At 40.3% G+C, this 24,456-nt stretch overlaps 1 protein-coding gene across 1 annotated transcript in view; it reads right to left on the reverse strand.

The window, feature by feature from the left end:
- MYRFL (myelin regulatory factor like) overlaps nt 1-24,456 on the reverse strand; it is a 117,534-nt gene that overhangs the window by 89,532 nt on the left and 3,546 nt on the right. The gene's annotated exons all lie outside the window — the stretch shown is intronic.

Raw genomic sequence — 24,456 nt, forward strand, 5'->3', positions numbered from 1 at the left:
AACATTTAGAAATGATCGGAAAATTCAGTAGAGTGGTTGGTTAAAAATTAATGTGGACTCGCGACGGGCCAGGCCCCAGCCTCGGCCCTGGGTCCTGCCACCACAACCGGAACTGAAGTAGGGAGCCCCGTCCCTGGCCCACTGCCGTCCACAACACTCAGCCAACCCTCGCTCAGAAAAGAGGTTTTTAAATCAAAGATGGGAAAATCAGAGAAAACTGCCATTCCTCACAGCCAGCTTGTTCACGGTATACACTTATGTGAACAACCAAAGATAAACAGACAGGAAAGCAAATACAACTTACCACTAACCAAGATCACCTCTGCAAAAAGAAACGAAAATAATTTTTGGCATGATTCTGTTTCATCTGATATAATTCAGAAGCAAGAAAAAACGCCTTTTAAAAATACTGAGAACATTAAAAAATGTACATTTGAAGAAATCAGCATTTCCAGCTGAAGTGAGCCAAAAGGAAACTTATGTTGGGGCAAAGTTTAGTGATCGTCCTTCTCCTAGTGTTATTCCAAAGCCTCCTAGTCACTGGATGGGAAGCACTGCTGAAAATACCAACCAAAATAGGGAGATGATGGCAGTACATTTAAAAACTCTCTTAAAAGTTCAAACTTAGATTTCATGTTTGAGTATGTATGTAAAACATAGTTTTTCCAAAATCGCTGGATGCTTTAAAAGAAAATTGGAACATCTTTGCAAGACAAAGATGAGTTAAAAAAAATTATATCCCAATAGCTTGTATTATATTTTATATTTTGAAAATACTGTATACCATGTATTATGTGTATATTGTTCATACATGAGAGGCACATTATAGTTTTGTTATGAAAGTATGTATTTTGTCCTGCCCAAAAGGTAGGTGTTTTGTACATATAAAATGGAGAAATTTTAAGTGTATCTAAGGCACATGGAAGACCATTTATTTGCACAAGGTACCAAGAGATTTTTTTCAAGAAACAGCTATCTAATCTCAAGGTGAAGCTATAAATATGAACAGCACTATTGAAATTTAAATCTGTGGCACAATCATTGTAAACATGGGGTTTGTCTATGTTTCTTTAAATTGATTTTTGCCTTCTAATCTAATTACTGGAAATCTCCTGTTCCCATATTTACCAAACTTAATTTCTGGTTTTTGATTTACATCCATTATTAAATTGAAAATTCCTACGAATTTTAATGCCAACAAAATCAGTTGTAATCAAATTTTAAAATAATCATAATTTGGCCCCCCCTTAAAAAAATTAATGTGGAAATTAATTGCTTTCCTATCTACAAACAATAACCAGATAAAATAATGAAAAAAAAATGACTGCATTTAAAATAACAAAAATATCTAATATATATTTAGGAGAAATATTTCTAAAAAAGCTAAAAGCTCTATGAAAAGCCTTAAGAGAAAATTGAATAAATGAAGAGACCTTCATTGTTCTTAGACCAAAAGACTCAATATTGTAAAAATTTTACTAGACATTATTTTAGGATGCCTGCCAAATGCACATATTTATTTTCTGAGAACTCTCCCCTGACAAAAATAGTCTCCAGCAGCCATATCTGTAAATATAAACCCAACAGCCTGATTTGGTCAGGGAGAAAGGCAACTGAATCAGAAGTAATCCGTTGACTATCCAGTGACCAATCAATGATTCCTCCCAAGAATTTTAACCAATAGACTTTAAACCTGGTGGTTGACATCATGTATTAGCTAAGGAAGAAGACTAGAGTAGTAGTCTAAATATTTCTTTCACATTTACTTGCTTGATTTTTTTTACTCTATCTAGGAACTGGTTGTTCTGTTTTTTCTCTTATATACACCCAACAAATAATTTTTAATTGATTTGTGTGTTACCTGAAGGCAAATACTCCCCAAATTAACGTGTTTTAAGTTCTGCTGGAAGAATAAATACACAAGAATAGCCAGAAAAACTATGGGGGATGAATAAACAAGTACTAAGAGACACATGAATAGACACAGCCAAGGAACACCAATAAGTCCAGGAATAGACCCAAATATATAAGGAAATTTAGTTCAGGATAAACATATTCTTTTGGCATCAATGAGAAAAGACGGATTATTAAAAAACAATTTAAAAGATCAGAAAAAAATATTTATTGCCTACCAAATTGGCACATATTCAAAGAATTGACAAAACCCACTGTTGATGATTTAAATAAGAGGACCCTTTAATGCACTCCTGATGGGAATATAAATAAAATAATCTCTTTGAAAGTGGTTTGGTGAATGTTTCTAAATGTGCATATATACTTTGACCCAGAAATTCCACTTTTTAGAATTCACCCCAAGGAAAAAGTCACATAAATATAAGAAGGATGTGTATACAGAATGTTCATCACAGTGTTATATATAATAATGAAAAACAGAGAATAAATGGCCATCAATATGGAATTGATATTCATTCAATGAAATTTTATGCAGTCATTTAAAAAGTTATAATGTAGAGTAGTAGTTATTGACATGGAGAAATTTCCATGACATAAATGAGTGAAAAAAACAGGTTATAAAATTATATATATATGATTTATATAGAATTGTACGTATGTATCAGCATCCACTTTTACTCTCCCAGATTTTTCTATTATTTCAGTATTTTACATTGAGACTGCACCATTTTTCTTTTTCCAAAAGCCATGTTCATTTCTAAAGTTATATCTTTTTCTGATTGTAAATTATTTCACCAAACATATGTGTACTTGATTTGTCATCTCAAATATCCTACCTTCAAGAAGATTTCTTAAGCCCCTTTCCAAATGGGATGATAGTTTTTCTGCAACTTGAAGTTGGTGAAGAAATAAGGAGGTGAATATGGTGCATAGATAGAGACACATACAAAAAGCCTTTATTCCCAGGACTATTGACTGCCTGCCTCCCTGAACTGGTTGGGAGATGAGGGTCAATGAATAAAATAAAGATAAATTACCAAAAAGCTGGGAGGAAGAAACAGAATCACAAAATCTCTCTCTCTCTCCTAATATATAATAGAAGGAACAACAGAAACAACAACAAAAAAAAAAAATAGGGAGGAAATCACCAGCAGAAGTTAAACAAGGAAAAGAAACCAATCTAACACATAACCTTTAAAATCTGGCAGCCAAAGAAAGATTCTAGCTGGGCAGAAAGGCTCCTACTCCAATCCCAAACCCTCATCAGCAGTGGGAAAAGTGAGTTGAAAAATGTCTGAATATTCTCATTATTATCTTCCAATTTGGAGAGAAGTAGACTGAGAACTATCCCTTTAAAAAGTCGAGGAAATCCCGTTTAGAGTAGAACTTTGCAGAACCTCAGCAAAGCCAGGAAAGAGCATCAATGTTTGCCTGGTCCAGGGCCCTGAGTTAGGCTGAGGAATAGAGACTTAGAAAAATGGATATACCCCTACTTGGTGGAATGGTTCCTAGAATACTAAATACTACTGAAGCCACAGCTAGACTTTGAAGAAAGAATAGGATAAAGATAAGCTGGACAATATACATTCTTCCATTCATTCAACAAATATTTATTAAGCACCTACCTTGTGTCAAAGACTGTACAAGGTGTATACAGCAGTGAGAAAAAAAGACAAGAGCCCCTCAGGGGCCTGCATCCTAAGTGAGGGAAGTGTGGTAATGGCGGGGATGGGAGGATATGCATAATATATGATGAACAATAAGTAAACAATGTACTTCCACAGAGTGTTGAAAATAAAACGGGGGGATATGTTAGACCATGGGGGAGGGAGCTCCTTTCGATTTGGAGGCCTCTCTGAGGAAGAAACTAGCCATGCAATGATTGGGGCAGAGCATGCCAGGCAGAGGCAAGGCACGTAAGAGCCTGGGGGCTGGACCAAGCTTAGCCTGTTTGAGAAAAGCCATTGCAGTGTTCTCCCATGTTAGAGCACAGTGGGCAGGGGGCAGGGGGCAGGAGAGGAGGTCAGAGCAATGGAAGCCTTTGGAAAGTGTCCTGATAGGCTTTACATTTTTAAAGGGTCACTCTGGTTGCCTTGTGGGGAAAGGAGTACAAGGAAGAGAGGAAGCTAGTTTGAACACGATCATAGTGGTCCAGGGACTCTCCAAGTTTGGACTTCTTACTCTGGGTCAAGCACTTTACCCACACTATTTCATTTACTGCTCATAGCAGCCCTATGAGGGGACATTAATAGTATCCTTACTTTACAGATGAGGCAAAGTGATTATTATTCAGGTTAACTAGCTTGCCCAGGGTCACACAGCTAGAAGTGACCCACAGGGAAACCAATTGAAGCCTGCCCTGATCCTTGCAAGTGTCTTACCCACCCTGTGCTCCTCACCCCCCGCCCCCACAATGTCACTTGACCCACTCCTACTACTTCACTGGGCTTTGGACAAGCTGCCTGCTGAGAGCAGCAGATGGGCGGAGTGATCTGTTTAGTTTCCCACTGAAGCCCATACTGGTATCCCATCTGCTTTATCCATTCTCCTCCCTCTCACTTCCCCAGGTAGAAATAAGGGTGGTTCATAGATTCTAAGACCTGACGGATGTGTGACTCTTTACATCACCCACATGCCCCAGTCCAGACCCCAAGTTAGGTAGGAGACACCCAGAGATCCCAGAACCTGCCTCCTTTGTGCGGCATGTCCAAATCCTTTACTGAACAAAGAGAGAGTATCCCTACAGAAGCCTGCTTTCTCTAGGAAATCACATCTGTGTTTTCCAAACCCAAAGGAAATTACTCAAGAAGATAAATCCAAAGTGTCAGATGAAATTGTTTTCCGGAGGTTTTACACACATAGGGCAACACTCAAAAGACTTGTAAAATAAATCTTATGCTTTTAAAAATAATCACTTGGCTCTAAATGTCTTAACCACTTGTTTATAGCAACTCGGCCTGCAGAGAGAGCATCCTTGGGCATCCTACTCCCTGTCAGGAAGGCTCAGATTCAACCCTTGGTTCCACCCCTTTTCCACATTTATTTTTGGTGGCTGGAAAGGGCTGTCACAGTCCTGCTCACAAAAGCAGAAGATGCCCAGGCCTCCTGGGGGTGCCAGAGAAGCTGCCCCTTTATTGCTCTTGTAAAGCAAACCCCTTTCTCACCCTAGCTCTCTTCCTCTCCTTCTAGGCACAGTGACAACTGCAGCATGGTCACCTCTCCCACAGCCCTTGGCCTTAGGCAGACCAGAAAAAAGGTCATGGTTATGAACAGCAATACTGCAGAGAGTACCATAGACAAATCCAAGTTTTATACACAGGGTCTACTAATAAACCTGCATATGGCTTTGGGGGAAGTGTTTCTAAATACGGTGAGCACCTTGGCAGGTGAACTCACTGCCCTCCCCCTACATGGGACCTGACTCCCAGGGGTAGAAATCTCCCAGGCATCCCAGGGTATGACTCTCAGGGATGAGCCTGAACCCAGCATCATGGGATTGAGAACATCTTCTTGACCAAAAGGGGGATGCAAAATGAAATGAAGTGAAGCTTCAGTGACTGAGAGATTTCAAATGGAGTCGAGAGGTCACTCTGGTGGACATTCTTACTCACTATAAATATAACCCTCTTTAGGTTTTAATGTATTGGAATAGCTAGAAGAAAATATCTGAAACTACCAAACTCCAATCCATAGCCTTGACTTGTGAAGATGATTGTATAACAATGTAGATTACAAGGGGTGACAGTGTGATTGTGAAAACCTTGTAGATCACATTCCCTTTATCCAGTGTATGGATGGATGAGTAGAAAAAGGAGGACAAAAACTAAATGAAAAATAGGGTGGGACGGGGGAATGATTTGGGTGTTCTCTTTTACTTTTATTTTTTATTCTTAGTCTGATTCTTTCTGGTATAAGCAAAATGTTCAAAAATAGATTGGGGTGATGAATGTGTAACTATATGATGGTACTGTGAACAGCTGATTGTACACCATGGATGATTGTTTGGTATGTGAATATATTTCAATAAAACTGAATTTAAAAAAGAAGGAGGGGTGAGCAGGGTGAGCATAATAAGCAAGGTCCTCCTTCCATTACTCCCTGCCTCCTCCTCCCACGGCCCATCCTCCACCCACCAGTCCTACATAAAGACCATTTCTTGGTTCTCTCTGATAGGCTCCCCTACTCATATCATTTCCTGATGTCCCCCCGTTGTTTTATCTACTTTTTGCCCTTTATCCCACAGCAGTGATGCCCATCAGACCACAGGGAAGATGGCAAAGTTGGTCTGTTACAACAACTCTGGTTTTTTTAAGGATTCTAAAAAGCAACTGTGAGGATGCCCCAAATGGTTGTGCTTTGGCAATTTCCCTCTGATATGCCAGCATTCATGAGAAATTGGAGCATAAATGTCAATGGTCATTTAAAGAAGAAGGTGGAGGACAAGAAGATGGAAAAGAGAAGGAGGAGGAAAGGAGGAAAAACCAAATACCCCACCTTTCTGATTTATTAAAGATACCTTGTCTTGAAAACCCATGGAAAATAAAACTGGATCTGAAATCCAGTGTTGGCATTTAGAACCACATCAGAGCAGTTATATGAGTAAAGATGTTTTCCCAGAAACATTTTCCAAGCATCAATTGACTGTTTTATTCATTTATTCACACATTTACTTAGTGTCTACTATGTATCCATGAATAAAAATCAGAGATGAGCTCACAGGTCAGTGAGAAGGCCAAGAAGTATCAGCTACAGGGTGATAAGCGTTACTATGAATGTATAGTTGGATATATGGAGCGTTTCAAATTGGCCTACTGGGGAGGGCCAAGGATTCTTGGCAGGAGACACTTGAGAGGAATTTTTAAGGATAAGAGAAGTTCACTAGGTGATTAAAAAAAAAACATTCTGGGAAGAGAAAAGAGCATGTGCAGAGAAATTCAGGTAATCAGCAGCAGGTCTCTAGAAAGTGCCAGGCAGAGCGGGGAGGGAAGAGAAGAGGTGGCAGACCCCGAGAGCAACTGCCCATCACCACCCCGCCACAACCTATATGTCCTTTTATTTCAACCACTGCAGCAATCACGTGTTGTGTGTGTGTCTCTCTCCACTCAACTCTAAGCTCCTTTAGGGCAGGCATTGCCTCCTACTGTACAAATCCTGAGCACCAAGAATAGGACATGGAACATAGTAGTTATTCAATAAATACTGTAGTTTTTGGATGAGTTAAAAAGCTTTGAATGAATAAATGTAATCGTGAATGGTGGAAGGTGTATGCACAGAGGCTGGCAGACACCAGGTCATGAAGATTCGTAAGTATTGAAGTAAAGAATTTATCTTAAAATTATGTAGTTACTGAGGGTTCTTAAGCAAAGGTCAACTACATATTTTTGAAAGGCCATTCTGCCTGCAGCTGGGAGATTGGACTGCAACCAGGCAAGTCTAGAGCAGAGAGAAGAGTCAAGGTCACTGTTGACATCAGCTTTCCCACATTAAATCACTTGATATACAATCAGTGCCTGAGATCTCCCCAGCTATGCAATCTTGGACAAATTACCTAGCTTCTCTGTGCCTTCTTATCAATAAAATGAGGATAATAAAAGCATCTACCTCATAGAGTTGTTGGGAAGATTAAACGAGATAATGCATATAAAGTGCTTAGCATGTTTCCCGGCTCAATCAATGCTATGCTTTATCATTACCATCACTTTCTGTACTCAAGAAGTTCACAGACCAGTGAGGAAGACTGACATAGAAACATAACATAGCAAACCAGTGCAACAGGGATGTATACAGGGCATCATGGAACACCTAAACAAGTCAGTAGGAGCAAAGGAGTGCCAGGAAAAGCTTCCAGGGTAGATGAGAATAATTGAGGCCAGAACCATGATCCTAGGGCCTTGAATGCCATTATAATATGGCCTGGGGCAGTGGAGGTGGGACCAAGGTAGTGGTGATCAGGAACCAGCCACAGGCCTGTAGGGCCGATTTCCCCATCTTCTCCCAACTCCGGATTTAATGGTGTCTTGCCGGTAGCTGGAAATTGGCACAGAAGTTGGCAAACATTTCAAATCAGGACTCCCCCACCCTCACCCCCACCGCCCTGCCCAAGAGCTGGTTGTTAAACATTTACCAACACACTACTGGATTTGAGTGGTATTTAGGAGAATTCGCTGGACTTGGTGACTGATTGGAAGGAATCTAGATGATTCCCCAGTCCCTGTCTTGGTGACTGGGTGGGTGGTTGTGCTAGTGCCCTGAGATAGGAAATAGGAGAGAACTGGGTGATGTGGCCTGGGAGGGAGATGAGGAGTACATCTGCTTATGGCCATGTCCTGTCAATCCTGTTTTGCACTCTTGGACATAGAGGCAAGCAGCAGGACACTGCCCCCAAGAAAAACTCCACCTAATGAACCGGAATCCTGGGAGGCTCTCTGGTCCTCCTTGCACTGGTAGTCCCACATTGATCCAGAAAAATCTAATCTGTCCTTTCAAGCACAGTTAACGTGACCCACCATTGGGAAAAGTGACCCAGTTAGAAGACTGTCTCTGGACTTTAACATAATATGAATCACCAGAAATTCACGTGCCTGATAATCTGAGAGATAAAATAAAAGCTAATCTTTATTCAACTTGAGTAAATAAATAGTTCAAGCACATTTTGTAATAGGATGGTGACACCCACATGGGTTTTCTAAAACTGTCACAGATGCAAAACTCTAGAATGGATTGATAAAAACATGGCTGCTGGATTCTGGGACACACAGGCTCCTCTGTGTGTCCTTGAGAAGGAGCTTTGCAGACAGACTTCATTTCCTTTCCTGTTCAGCTGTCTCACTGGTAGATCAGGAGACTATCAATGGAAATGTGTATCTTGATTTCACCTAGACACTTGACAAAATCACTATTTATTCATTCAACATTCGAGAACTATTTAATGAGGTACTGTGTGCTAAACACTGGTGATATGACAGTGAGCAACACACGGTCAGCCCTCAACGGAGGGGAGGGGACCACAGACAAGGAGACAGGCAGGGGCAATATAGTGTGATAAGTCAGGGCTCCAGGAGGCACAGAGGAGGGGCTTCTAATCCAGTTGTGTTGGGGGGTGGGGGTGATTATAGCTAAGAAGGAGAAAGAGAGACAGAATTACATTAGACTTAGGTGAACCTATACCCGAGAAAACAACTGTAAGCTAGAGAAATGCTAACCTAGAGAAATTTCTCAAGTTCAGTATAAAATGGCTCTGCTCTAACCTTCTCAATAATGTTATTTGTGCTTTGGATGAATATAGAGAAAGTAAACTGGGCAAATGTGCAGATGGCCTGAGGAAGCAGACAACAGCTCAACACGATATGAAAGAGTCTGAATCTAATCTTGGCCAACTGGATTGATGGCTGGCTCTGACAAGATGAAATTTAGTAGGTTAAACCATACAACTTCTCATTGACTTTTCTAATTATGCAAATACAAGATGGGGAAACTTGTCTTATGCATGAGTAGGTGATAAAGACATGGGTCTTTTAGTTGCTTCATCATGAGGCAGCAGTGGGAAGACAAAGAAATTAATGTGGGGCTATAATAATAAAAAACAGTGAGTATAGAACTAGGGTGATGAGGTCCCCGGTCCTCTGTGTGGAGTTCAGATCTTGATGACGTGGGTCCCAAACCTTAAAAGGAATATTGAAAAATACTATGGTGTCAAAAGAAGATCCAGCAGGGTGCAAAAGAATCATAAGCCATACCATTTAAGACATGGCCAGTGGAGAATTATAATAATAATACTTGGTAACTTTATCAAACACTTATTATGTAGCACATACTGGGTTAAGAATTTTACATTAACTTTCTCATTCAATCTTGAAAAAAAAAATTCAATTCTGTAAGATAGGTACTATTATTATTCCCACTTTTTAGAAGAGGAAACAGTTTTAGTGAGTTTAAAGTAACTTTGTTCAAGGTCACAGTCGTTTTCAGAAATCCAGTTTTTTTTTTACAATAACATAATGTGTTCCTAAACAACCCTACTTTCTGCAAAATCATGCAAAGTAATAGCAGAAAATATGGTTGGGACAAACCACTCAAAAACCAACACAGACAATAGCAGTCCTAATAAAAATGTAAAAGAAATGTTGAATTATTATTAATGTTATTAAATACTTCAGCAAATATAGGAATTTATCCTTTTTTTAAAAAAAGGCAAAACTAGCTTGTTGGAAGGGGTTGCAAAGGAGAGTTGTGGCTGCTGAATTACAAAGATTATGATGACTGGTTTAGATCAATTATAATCCATCTGATACAGCTGGGGTCAGAGCCTTTCCTTCCTGAACTCAAGGGCTCTCCTCCTTTCTCTGGATAGATTAGGTTTCTGCTGGCAGGAAAGAAGGTGGATGTACCAATACTAGGCAGGCAGGTGATTGTGTCTGCCATATATAGCTTTAAAAATGTCAGGCTAAGATCCTCCAGTATTAATATTATTAAAATGCCATATGAACATGTCCTATATTGCTTTTTGCAAATTAAGCGCCAAATATGCCATTCTGGGTAAATAGTAAATGATTGTTGATTGGGTCAGTACCTTTAGAGAACTACCCTTGTAGGATTCACACACTTCTCAGTAAATAATCTGAAAATAAACATGAGGTTCAAAATAAGAGGGGGAATGGTCAGTCCATTGCATTACGGAACCCCTATTTTGATGAAAATATTTCATTATCTTCACTAGTAGATTATTAGGTTTACACTTCTTTTAAAACAATGACTCGAAATATAAATTGAACAAGATCCTCTGGCCTTTTTGAGAGTCTGGGAAACCATTTTTCCAGAAGTTTTAGATCCTTACAGTTGTCTCCTCCCAGCCCTACAACCTGAGGAATAAATTTTTATGCTTTGTCCACTTTCTCTCCAACAATAAATATTAAAGGAACAGGAATAAATAAAACACCAGAAGAGGAATAAAACACAATTGACTGCATGTTAACCAATATTAACTTTAACAATAGAAGATAAATTTGGGAAACAGAAGCTGACAAAATAAAGAAAAATGATATGGGAACACATCAAGTAACCTCAGATTATTTTATAACTAAGTTTTTGAAGAATAATTTTCCATTTCGGTCTATTAGAAAGGCCAATTTTGGCGAAGGCCTAAAAAGAGGAGGAATAAGAAGAAAGGAAAAAGAAAGGGGAGGAGAAGAAGAAAGAGAAGAGGAAAAGATCATCCCAAAGGAAGGACAGCTAAAGAGGGGATACCTACCCACAGGCTTTACGAGGTGGATTTGGTTCAGCTGTAATGCACAGTGTTCAATATATAATCAACACCCCCAGGCTGACCCTGCAGGGCACATATTTAGGAAAATGTCAAAAGGAAATCCTGTGAGTATTAGGGGTGCCTGTCCCATCTCAGCAATGCCTTCCCATCCTGCCAAGTCATGCAGGTTGAGAGGAACAGCCCAGCAGAGCACAGTCTTAATGCCAAGTCTTTGGCCAGTTGTAGCACAGATTTACGTCCTCTTAAGTGCAAGAAATAATGGAAGGAAATCCCACAGGCTTGGAGCCCTGGAAAGAACCCATGCTTGGAGTTATTGATTGATTGATTCAACAAATACATTTGAATGGTTACTATGTGTCAGTCCCTAGGTGCTGAGGTTACAGGAATGAATGAGACATAGTTCATTCCTTCCAGTTGCCCATGAGAGAGAGACCATAAAAAGGCAATTACATGCTTTGAAGGGAGACGTACAAAGTACTATGGAAATACAAGGGGAGCCTCTGAGGAGACAATGCCAGAGCTAAGACCTGAAGGGTGAACAGCAGTGAACCAGATGAAGAGGGGAGGGCAGGGTGATCCAGAAGAAGGGGGCCCCATGTGACCTGGAGGTAAGAAAAGCATGACAGATTTGGGAAACTGCAAGTCAGGCAGACCTGGGTTTAAATTCCAGTTCTACTTAACCTTCGTGGCCCTATTTCCTCATCTGAAAAAAAGGAGATATGTTTCCTACTTTAAAGGGTTGCTTGCCCATTAACTGGGATAACATTATACAAACCCTATTGATAATGTTTGGCACATGATAAATGTGCATTCTCTTATTCCTTCTCTGCTCTGTCCCTACCCTCCAAACACAGGGCTTGGAACAAAGAACCAATTGCTGAAGTCAGGGCAGATCAATTTCATCAAAGTAAGGATTAAGTGAAGGCCTAGAAAACGAAGCTAGAAAAAGATAGGAACTTGCTGGCTGGCTCCATTCCAGATGGGTGGGTGGGAGGTGGTTGGATAGTGGCCAGTGGCCAGTGTATGGGAGATTATACAGTGGCTGGAATGAGGAAGAGGAAATCAGACAGGAGGAGTTTTCTCCAAATACTGAAGACAAAGGTTAAGTCGTTTTCTGACGTCCAGCACTAGTAAATGGAAGCCTAAAGCTACGTATGTCTTTACCCTGGCTGGGCCCTGGGGAGCTGGGACAGAGGTGGTCCTGAGCTTGGTTTTGCCATTTTCATTTCCTCACCACCATTAATGGTCTTTTCAGATTTTCACACAGAAAACTGCCCCTTCTAGGGCAGAGAAGAAGTTGTGTTTTTTTGTTTTTTTTGTCTTCATCTTATCCCCATGAAAATAAAAAGGAGGAAAATGGTAATTCTTCAACAGCTTCTTAAGGCAGGATACTTCTTGAGATGCGGGGATAACAGATTTTTAAATGTCCCTTTTCTGATCAACTGGGACTAGCCTAGTGAAGCTAACAACTAGCTCTTACTTTTTATATTCAGGTGCAAAAAAAAATATCATCCCAAAGGACATTTACTCTCAGCAGAAGAGCCTAGACTAGACATTATCTTGAAGAATTTAGAAGGAATATTTTATAGGTGTCCTTTCTGCCTCTGTCTGCTATGGTTCTTCATAGGATATTAAACACTAATGTATTCTTTAGATTCTTTTTGGGCATCCAAACCTTTCCTTACTAATTATCCAAGAACAAAAACAACGGAAGTGATTAAAAGCTTTGATAGCTCCTAAGGAAGTAGAAAGTCCAGTTTTAGTTAGGGACCTAAAAGCCAGCTTCCTCAAACTCTGCCAATGTTTGATTAAATGACCTATTTGAGGTCAGTGGTTACCAAGGTCAGCAGATAATATTGTCTAGTATGTATTTGACACCACCCCAGCCTTTCCCACAAGATAATCAATAGAGAAAAGAATGAGTACTTTTACAGAGGGAAAGTAATAGAACACGGTTGAAATGAAAAAAGTTATCCCCTTAATATAAATTTGCAGTCTCCTAAATTCAGAACTTCTTACATATTTACTACATAATTAGCACAGAGTGCTTTACACTATTCAAAAAGAGGACAATAATAATAATATAAACCTTTCAGTTTTGAATTTATCCCCAAACAAGGAATGCCAACTATAAACCTTGGAAATATGGTATTAAAGTTTCACTCTTCTCTTTTCTGAAAAATGTTGATTTCAAGACCAACATGGAAAAGCTGAACCTTTTGCAATGAAAGGAAATTCTCAGTACTTTGTCCTTTGTTGCTTGGCAACTAAAGGCTATAAATGGATTTTATGATTATAAAGGCTCTGGAATTAATGTGAACATGTAAAAGTAGCAGTAACTCCCTGAGAGAAGAGTGTTTCTTTGAAAAAAGAAATGTATGGATAGATACATATAGCTTGTACTCATTCTTGTTTTAAAATACGTGAAGCAAGCAATGGTTTCTTTCATCCTTGTAAATATTATAATAAAAATCAATAAGCACTATCATTATTAAGATATTTCATAATTTAATCCTCATAAACCTAAGTAGGTATTCTTGTCCTCATTTTATAGACAACTAAAACTTCAAAAGATTAAGTAATTTGCCAAAGGTCACACAGTTAAGTGAAATAACCAGGATTCAAACCCAGGTCTGTTTGAATCAAGGCCTATGCCCTATCAAGCACACCACAGAGATTCCTAAGAAGAATGCTTCTCAGCTGCTAATATTTGAAGACATTAATAGTGTCAACCCTATAGGAATGGCACTAATTTAATCATCCAGTCAAATGATGTTCTCCTTTAGACATGTTAGTTCCTAATGCTATACATGATATTTATTTCTTATGTTGTTTATGCCAGACTATCAAATATCAGGTTCCATCTTGCTGGACTTTTTGTCCTACTGTATTTCTGAGCAAACCTGGTTGCCTAAAGTCTCTCTAGATCTTTGCTATGCACTGAGGAGTACTACATACCAGGGCCCGTGATCTTATTTCTTTGCATTCCTATTAGTGGCTTTGTCTTTCGAGTTTCTGTACCTGCCTACTTTATGAACATAAACTGTTACCCTGAGCCACTAACACCTCATCTGGTGGTGCTGGAGCTGAACTTTGCCAAAAAAAAAAATGCCAGATCGCACTGAAGTACCAACTGCTCATTCTCCAGAATAATTTGATCTATAGAATGGACTTGCATGCAAGTTGTCAAAAAGAAAACCCTGGTTATTTTAATAGGAGTTGTGAGTGCCACAACTACATTTACAGATCTACTTTTGCAACTGATCCAGAAGACAGTGTGCCCAGAGGTTAGGAACACACATCTTGAGAGTCAGCCAGACTTTGGTTCAAATCCAAACTCTGATAGTATTAGCTGTGTGACCTTGGGCAAGGTACATAACTTCTCTAAATCTGTTTCATCATCAGTAAAATAGTGATAATATTATTTATCAGTTCACTTTGTTGTACAGGTTAAGAATTAATACAGCTAAAGGTCTTAATACGGTCTAACATAAAGTCAAGCATTTATTAAATGGTAATGGTTTTCTTACTGATCATGGGCTGCTTCAGGGCTCCTTTATAAGTGTACAAATTTTCCTTAATGGTAGAACACTACTAATAATACTTCATTGAGCAATAACTATATATCAAGCACTATAAAAAGTAGTTAACATGTATTATCCTACTTAATTCTCACTCCTCACCTATGAAATATGTGTTACCCCCCATTTCTAGATGAAGAAACAGTCTCAGGGAGGCCTGATCTTTTGCCAAGCAGCATCTTAACTATGAAGGAGAAGTGGGGTTTGAATCCAGGGAAATCTGGGTACAAACCTTATGCTCTAACCACTATGTCACTTAACACCACATATTCAGACTGAAGTCGGGAACACACACGATCATGGCTGATGTGGGTCATTTGCAATGGTGCCGTCTGACCCCAATTCCCAACGCTGATGGGGTAGCCTGTTACTTGCAGCCACAGACTGGGAAAATGCTGTGCTCAAGCCATCCCGAGATTCTTCCCACACCGCGAGTGTGTTTCCTTGAATGTATCCTGGTTCCTGGACCTCTAATTTTGCTCATGACTACAGCTTCCATCCCTCTGCTTGACTCCTAAAATCTTCTAGTGAATTCCAAGCATTGATCCTCATTCTCAGCTGAGCTAGGTTGAGCTGAGTCTTTCTCCTATGGACTTTCGTTTTGGATTTTCTCCAACCCCAGCTGCATCTCTGCCATGTTTTGTACTGAGCACCACACCACTTTCATTATCTGCCCGCCAATAAATAGTCCCTTTTAAGCGAAACTAGAGTTACCATACCAGAAGATTGCTACTATGGGCTATTATTTGAGAGTAAGCTATATAAAACACACCAATGAGGAACTGTGACTTCCTCTTCAGAGTTGATTCTGATATGCAAATAGCTGTACAGAAAAGGAGCACTAAATGGAGCACTAACTTTGTGTAATGCAATAAAAGCCCCAGCCTTTCCACATGCAGTTTGGTCAAACATCTCATTCATTTAACTCATATTTAACAAACATTTTTTGACTAGCCACTACTAAGCCTGAAACTAAGCCTGCAAAGCTGAAAAGACAAAGTCAAGTCCTCACCTGGAGATATTCACTGTCTTCTGTGAAAGACAGACATATAAACACATAAATTAAACTTTGAGGTGATTGGGTGCTATTGCAGCATGGATAAAATTCTAGGGAAGCATGGAGAATTCAGCTTCTAACTCTGCCCAGGGAAGTTTGGAGATTAAGTGCTAGGTAAAAGCATTCTGGACAGAGGTAGCTTTGTTTTATGAAAGGGCATGCTGTATTCAAGAAACCAGGAAAAGCCCAGGGCAGCTAGTGTAGAGATAATATCAATATTGATAACAACAATAACAATAACAATAAAGACATAGGAATCCAGGTGCTGGTGTAAAGCTCATGCATATTGGATCATTTAACACCACAAAGACCCTAGTAGGTAGGTATTTGTCTTATCCCTATTTTATAGATACAGACCTAAGGCACAGAGAAGTAACTTGACCAACTAGCAAGGGACAGAGGCAAAATTAGATTTCTGACCCTGGAGCATGTTCTTGGCCACTACACCAAACTACCATTCATAGATTGTGAGTATGGGAGAACTGCTGGAGATAAGGTTGGCTGGAATGTTACATTGGGACCATTATGCCAAGCTCAGGCAATGGAGTTTCAACAGAAATTTTTAGGCAATGTTATTTGAATGAGCTAATAGCAATGTGGAAAATAGCCAACACAGAGAGAAAAATTAGGAGTCTAGGTTGCAGCCCAGAGATGTTTCTGAGGTTGAAGCAACAAAATTTGGTAAATAAATAGAGGGTGTAGGAGGAGTTGTCAAGAGTGACACTCCTGTTTCTAGTTTGGGAGGTTTGTTGGGAGTAAAGGAAATACAGGAGGTAGTGAAGATTGGAATCAGGGAGGGGAAGGATAATGAATTTCATTTTGAGTGTACTAAATTTGGAGAGGCTGAGGGACACCCAGGCACATAAGGATGCAAATTAAGTAGTTGTAAATTTAGGTCTGGAACTTGGCAGTATGATTTGGGATTGCTGACCCATGGGAATAAATGAAATCATTCAGGGTAAGCTTCTGGTGTTCAAATACAAGAGTTTCAGAAACAGGATTCTGGGGCAGACAAGGACAAGGGTGAACTACTAAAAGAGACATAGATAAACCAGAGAGGCTGGATGAGAACCAAAAGAGAAAAATTCCATGGAAGTAAATAGGAGAGAGTTCTCAGGAGCAAAAATATGGGTGATGGTGACAAATCCTAGACAGAACTCCAGGAGGATAAGAGCTGGAGATTTTTAATGGGATCTAGCAATTAGGAGCAATTTCAGAAGGGAAAGTTGGGACAGAAGCCAGATGAAGTGGGTTTTAAAGTAAAAGGGAAGCAAGGAAAGAAAAGAGTAGATATTTCAGTCTGTTGATAGTGGGGAAGAGAAAGGTCATTGTTTGGAAGGAGCAGTAGAGTTGGAAGGAGCAGTAGAGTTGGAAGGAGCAGTAGAGTTGAGCAGTTCTTTGTAGGGAAGAGATACTGAATTTCCTGGCTAACCTACTGATACCTTGATTTTGATATTACTGTCCCTTTTGTCTTGTACTGACTTTTTATACCAATATTTAAGGCAGACTTTAATATAAACTATTTCCAAACTCTTTTTGAAAGCAAGCTAGGCATTAAATGACCAATAAATATTGATCCACAGGAAAGGGGTTCCTCCTATCAGACTGGGCACCATCTAGACCCCCGGAAGCATCTCTACAAGGGCCTTTAGCAATGGGTTTTCAGCAACAGCCCCAGGAGATAGAAGGAAGCACAGAGCAAAGGAATCATCACCTTTTCTTGATCAGGTCAACTGTTCAGGGGGAAGCCACCTGGTTTCCTACACCTACCAGGGAAAATGAAAGCAGATGTTTAAAAATTCACTCCCTTTTTAGTTAAAGTATTGTTTGGTATAATGTTTACTGATAATATTCCTTGCAACTCAGAGTGTAAACATGAACCAGTAATTTTTCATCACTGCTATTAATCAAGCTGTATGTCTTCCTTTCCCATCCCTTACCATCATTTTCAGTAGGACCTATAAGTTTCTAGACTCTTTGATAGTTGAAACTTTGCCCAGCCCAGAATCTCCTACGTGATTCAGAACACAACCTCCCTCAAGGTGGGCTGCTCCAGACTGGCTCCTCCAGGAGGGCAGGCAAGAGGAGCAGCCAATAGCTTGGCACTACAGGAGTGGTTCATTACCTCTTCCAAGTCATGGACCCACTGATAATCTGATGAAAACTATGGAGTCTTTACCCATTTCAAGCCTACACCTCTAAGCTGAAAGTTGCTGAGAAAATCACACAAATGTAATGACTGATCTCACTTAAAATTTATGACCACAAATGTCAAATGGACACAGTACTGACTGGCAATTGTACTGTATTTCCCTAGTAGATCTGCTTTTATACTCTCTATACTGGGTTGAAAAGTATGTGAATATGTGACCTCATTTAGAAAAAGGTTCTTAGCAGATGTAGATGAGATCATCCCCAAATCCAATGACAAGTGTCCTTACTAGAGAAAAGTAGGGGAGAAAGAGGCAGAGAAGAAGGCAATATGGAGACAGAGGCAGAGATCAGAGTGATGAGTCTACAAACCCAAGAATGCCAAGATTGCCAGCAACCACCGAAAGCTAGGAGAGAGGCATGGAATGGATTCTCCCCTAGAGCCTTTGGAGTTAATGTGGCCCTGCTATCATCTTGATTTTAGACTTCTGGCCTCCACAACTATGAGAGAATAAATTTCTGTTTTGTTTTTCATTTTTTGCTTTTTTCAGTCACCAGGTTTCTGTTAATTTGTTACAGCAGCCCTGGGAAACGATTACACTTTCCAAGAAGATAATTTCATAACTTCTTCTTATCATCACTCCCATCACCAGCTCCCTCTTATCTCACCTCAAACTTTGTAGGTAAAGCAGAAGTAACCTATCTGAAATCTACCAAACTATCTGCCTCTGTTCCATATACTCCACCTCTCCCTTTATTACAACAGAGTAAGTATTCCTGCTACTTTAAGGCAAGGTCTCTCCAGATGCTTGGCATCCCATCTTCACCAGCTTATCAAGGTTTTCCTCCCGCAATTATCCCCCAAAGCTATCCCTCTTCTGCATTATGCTTTTATCCCTCACTACTGAATCATTCTCATCAGCAAACCATGCTTTAATATCTCCCACCTTAAAATAAAAAACAAAACAAATTATTAAACAAAAATTTTCTCTTGCCTCCGTACCCCTCAACTATTGCCCCTTTTCTCCACTCCTGGCACAGCCAAACCCCTCAGAACAGTTATCAATACTTGTCCCTCATCTTCCATTCTCTCTTCAACCCCAATGACTGGGCTTTCTTCCCTTCTGTACTGAAACCACTTGTAAAGGTCATCCACAGCATTCTTTCCCCTAAATTCTGTGGTCGATTATCTGGCATTTCAGAAACATTAAAAACGTTTTCTTTTCTTTTCTCACTTAACATTCTCCCGGTTTTCATCCTACCTTGCTTAACATTCCTTTGCTAGATGTTCTCACTTGAATCCCTAAGTGTTGTCCTGGGGCCTTCTTCTCTATCTATATACCCTACTTGGTGCTCTCATCTGATCTCAGGACTTTAAACACCATCCATATGCTGGCTTCCAAATTGACGTATATACCCCAACACTTCTTTGATTCCAGACTCAAATATCCAACTGTCTTCTCATCATTTCCACTTGGTTATGTAAAAGGCCATCTCCAACTTAAAATGTTCCAAGTGAATTCTTGATGTACACACACACACACACACACACACACACACAATTATGCACTTCTCAGTCTTCTCCATCTGAGTACATTGTACTACCATCCACCAATTATTGATGCTGAAACATAGACATCATGCTTAATTCCTCTCTTTGCCTCACCTCCACATTCCATCCATCTGCAAGTCCTGCCTGTTCTCCTGCTGAAAACCCTTACTGGTTCCCCATACCACTGAGAATAAAAATCCAAACTCTGACACCATCTCCAACCACTCTTCCCCTCACTCACTACACTCCAACCACCTTAGCCTTGCTGACTCCCCTCAGCTACCCCAAGCTCAGGGCCATGGCACTGGTATTCCCTTTGTCCGCAATGCTCTTCTCCTAAACCAACCCATGACATGCTCCCAGGCATATTCAGTTCTCAACTTCAATGTCACCTCCTCAGATATCTTTCCTGATTGCCTTAGTTCAAATAGCTAGACTCTTTTCCTTCATTAGTCTCTCTCTGCACCATTACCTACCTGTTTTTAAAATTCCAACTAAGTTGTCTTTACCTAGGAGCTACTAACATGAAAGAAGAAGAGAGACTTCTTCTCGTGGCACCAAGCCAATAGTCTCTGTTCTGGGTGCTTTGTGCCAAAGCAGCCTAGTTTCCAACCACCTACCAACATCAGATAGAAATGTTCAGATAATCATAAATCGCTTGCATGAACTGGCTGGTTCTTCTTGTCCTTTGCATGTTCTTGCGACCTGTCTCCTGAAAAGTCCAAGGTGTCTCCAGACAGAAGCAGAGACTGCCTCAGATAGACAAGGGTATGCCCCTGCTTCTGTGGTATAATTTCAGGGATGCTAGGAAGCAGCCCAATGCCTAAAATCCCACCATTAGGCATTAGCCAAATTGACCCTTGGAGGAGGTGACCCTTTTGATTCATTTGATCAAAACGCTTTGTGTTCTGAGGCTCTATAAAGGTGAAAGGTGGTATCAGATCACTTGCCATTCATACTTTCTGTGCAAGCTCAGGTTTCACTAGGACAGAGAGTAAAGACTCTGACTATCTGAGAGGGTGAGGAAGCAGTTATCCTAAAGTGAAGTAAAGAAAATTGAGAGAGCCTTTATTCACATCATAGTCTTGCCCAGCTCCAGTCTTCAACATGGAATTCAGCTGTTAGGAGTTTCTAAATCTTCTCACAGGAATTCAGAAACATGAACCTTTCAGAGGTGGTTTCTTATTTTTTGGAGAAATAACATATGGGGACTACTTACGACATCTACCGTTTTACTGCTTGCAATAATGGAATCTGAAGCTTTCCATCAACTGGCAACTCTTTGCCTCACTGCCTCTGTTCTAGTCACTGGCCCTGGGCAAGTTTTCCTTCTTCCTAAATTTAAATTTGCGGAATGCCTCAAACCTAGTTACGGCTCAGTAAGTGTTTGTTGAATGGAATAGTCTTTTGTATTATTCTTTCACTCATTTATTCTGTAAATATTTATTCATTGCTTATTAGATGCTGACACCGCAGCGGCTTTTTTCCCAAGCTATATCTCTCTTCTACTCAAACTCAGCCATTCTGCTTAAACTGCCTTGAATCCTTTTTAGATTAATCCCGTCTGGGTTAGGCTCTTCAGTCACTGATTTTCTGCTCCAGAGCCTTTAGTATTTTCTCCATTTTCCTGAACACTTGGTGCCTGTATGGTATTCCTGTACAGCTGGTGGGTAGCAGATGTATTTGATTTCCCTGCATGTTTAACTGCCATCTTTTGTGTGTGCGTACTATTTTTTAATTCAATTTTATTGAGATATATTCACATACCACACAGTCATCCAAAGTGTACATTCAGTTGTTCACAGCACCATTATATAGTTGTGCATTCATCACAATTAATGTTTGAACATTTTCATTACCACAAAAAAAAAAGGAATAAGAATGAAAATTAAACTAAAAAAGAAGATCCAAAACATCCCAAACATCCCATGCCCCCCATCCCTCCCTATCATTCATTTACTTTTTGTCTCCATTTTTCCACTCATCTGTCCATACACTGGATAAAGGGAGTGTGAGCCACAAGATTTTCACAATCACATAGTCACACAGTGTAAGCTATATAGTTATTCAATCAATCATCTTCAAGAATCAAGGCTACTGTCTTGCAGTTCAACAGTTTCAGGTATTTCCTTCTAGCTATTCCAATACACTAAAAACTAAGAAGGGGTATCTATATAAATGCATAAGATTAACCTCCAGAATGACCTCTTGACTCTATTTGAAATCTCTCAGTCCCTGAAAGTTTATTTTGTTTCATTTCTCTTCCCACTTTTGGTCAAGAAGTCTTTCTCAATCCCTCGATGCCAGGTCCAGGTTCACCCCTGGGAGTCATGTTTCACATTGCCAGGGAGATTTACACCCCTGTAACTCCTATCTTTTGATAACATCTAACTTATTTTCTTTGGGACACCACCACTTCCCACAGCAGGCAGTCTTGATGGAGTGGTTACTCCAAGCCCTGAGTCCACTTGCCTGACTAGCAAGGTCAGTGGGAAAGTGGGTTGGGGTGAAAGCCTGTGACCCATGTTAATCCAGGCTCTTTCTAGAGAATTTAATATTAGAGAGTCAGGAGCAGCAAATGGTTGAAGCTTGTTTATCTTGACAGCAGCTTCCTGGATGACTACTCCTCCTCCTGGATCTCAGAAGATGCCTGGTGGCTCCTGCCCTTCCAAGGCTTTTGGTTCCATGAGATGCTTCCACAGACTTCAGTAAATGAGCCAGAGTTTCAGTCTGCCAGTTTCCCACTTGTGCTTTTACTTGTGGTCAACACTTAGTACTTAGTTTTTCCTATTCTGCTAAATCATGGCAAGAATATTCTCTTTTGCTGCCATGATAAGCCAACAAGTGTTTGAGTTTCTAGTAGAGTGAATTTTAAGACAAAAATTCTTGAGCCTCACTCCAGCCCTACTGAATCAGAAACTGGGTGTGGAGCCATCAGTTGATTTTCATGCATGCCAGAGTTTGAGAACACCTATACTTCTGTTTGCAAGCATCCTGCTTGGGCAAAGGCAAGGCTCCTTCAGTGTTACGATGGATAAATGTCCTTAACTCTTTTGCAGCATGATAGTCATGTTCGTAAACTAATACAAGTTTTATTTAAGGCTATTTTTTCCTATGGAAATCTTCAAGATAATTGAGTAATGACCTCTGGCAAGCTCCTCCAAACTGATTATCTGATGATCACTGCGGTAGGAAACCTCTGAGGTCACCCCCAGTGATCCTCGCCTCCTGGCATTCATGCCCTTGTGAACCCTCTCCCCTTGATGTGGACTGGACTTATTGACCTGCTTCTAATGACTAAAAGTTTGGCACAAGTTAAGGAGATGCCACTTCCAGTATTAGGTTATAAAAAGTTATAAGAAGACTTTCAGTTGCTTGCTCTGAGGGGAGCCAGCTGCCACGTTGAGAGCTGCCTTAGAAGGAGGCCCACATGGCTAAGGGAGGTCCCTGGCCAGTACTCGGTAAGGAACTGAAAATCTCAGCCCAAAAACCTGCAAGAAACTGAATCCTATGAACAACCACTTGAGTGGACTTGGAAGTGGACCCTCCCCTAGTTGAGCCTTCAGATGAGGTATCAGCCCAGTGCAGCAGTTTGACTGTAGCCTCATGAGAAACTCTGAACCAGCTAGGCTGCAGCTGCATTCCCGACCATGGACATTATGAGATGATTGATGAAGGTTTGCTGATTTAAGCCACCAAGTTCGAGGGCAATTTATTACTTCACAGCAGACAGTTAATACAGCCACCAATGCAGGGCAACCTCTGGCTTGAGTCTTAAAATCATATGGGGGTGTTCTAGTTTGCTAATGCTGCTGGAATGCAAAACATCAGAGATGGATTGGCTTTTATAAAAGGGGGTTTATTTGGTTACACAGTTACAGTCTTAAGGCCATAAAGTGTCCAAGGTAACACATTAGCAATCGGGTACCTTCACTGGAGGATGGCCAATGGTGTCCGGAAAACCTCTGTTAGCTGGGAAGGCACGTGGCCGGCGTCTGCTCCAAGTTCTGGTTTCAAAATGGCTTTCTCCCAGGATGTTCCTCTCTAGGCTTCAGCTCCTCAAAAATGTCACTCTTAGTTGCACTTGGGGTATTTGTCCTCTCTTAGCTTCTCCAGAGCAAAAGTCTGCTTTCAACAGCCGTCTTCAAACTGTCTCTCATCTGCAGCGTCTGTACTTTCTTCCAAGTGTCCCTCTTGGCTGTAGCTCCTCTTCAAAATATCACTCACAGCTGCACTGAGTTCCCTCTGTCCATCAGCTCATTTATATGGCTCCAGTGACTCAACTTAGACCCACCCTGAATGGGCGGAGCAACACCTCCATGAAAATTATCCAATCAGAGTCATCACCCACAGCTGGGTGGGGCACATCTCCACAGAAACACTCAAAGAATTACAATCTAATCAACACTGATAACATCCGCCCACACAAGATTACATCAAAGATCATGGTGATTGGGGGGACATAAGAAATTCAAACTGGCACAGGGGGTACTGGGATTCCTTTGTGGCCATGAGCCTTCACTATGTGATACACAATGGTAAAGGGAAAATGTTCAAAAGCAGCTAGGAACATTTAGATGAACTTTCGAAGCCAGAGAACCTACACCAGGACGTTACAGAGGAGGAGCTAAATAGCTTCTCTCCAGTTCAAAAATGTCCTCCTTAGAGATTAAATATAATGACCAGTAATAATACTCTTTTCAAATCAGTTTTAATAAACTTTGTTCTAAAACGGGTGAGTCCTCTGATATCAAGATAGTCCAAAAGAAATATCCATATGGAAAATAGATTAAAACTTTGAGGTCACAGCTGCCAAAGATAAGCTATAAATGGAGGAATGGGATTTATTGTACCTTATTTTCTTATTCCTTTTTATCCAGAGGATTGTTATAAGAATTAAATAAAATAATGAATGCAAAATGAATAGCACAGTGCTTGG

The sequence above is a fragment of the Choloepus didactylus genome, chromosome 8 (assembly GCF_015220235.1).
Source record: "Choloepus didactylus isolate mChoDid1 chromosome 8, mChoDid1.pri, whole genome shotgun sequence".
In the NCBI taxonomy this organism is placed as follows: Eukaryota; Metazoa; Chordata; class Mammalia; order Pilosa; family Megalonychidae; genus Choloepus; species Choloepus didactylus.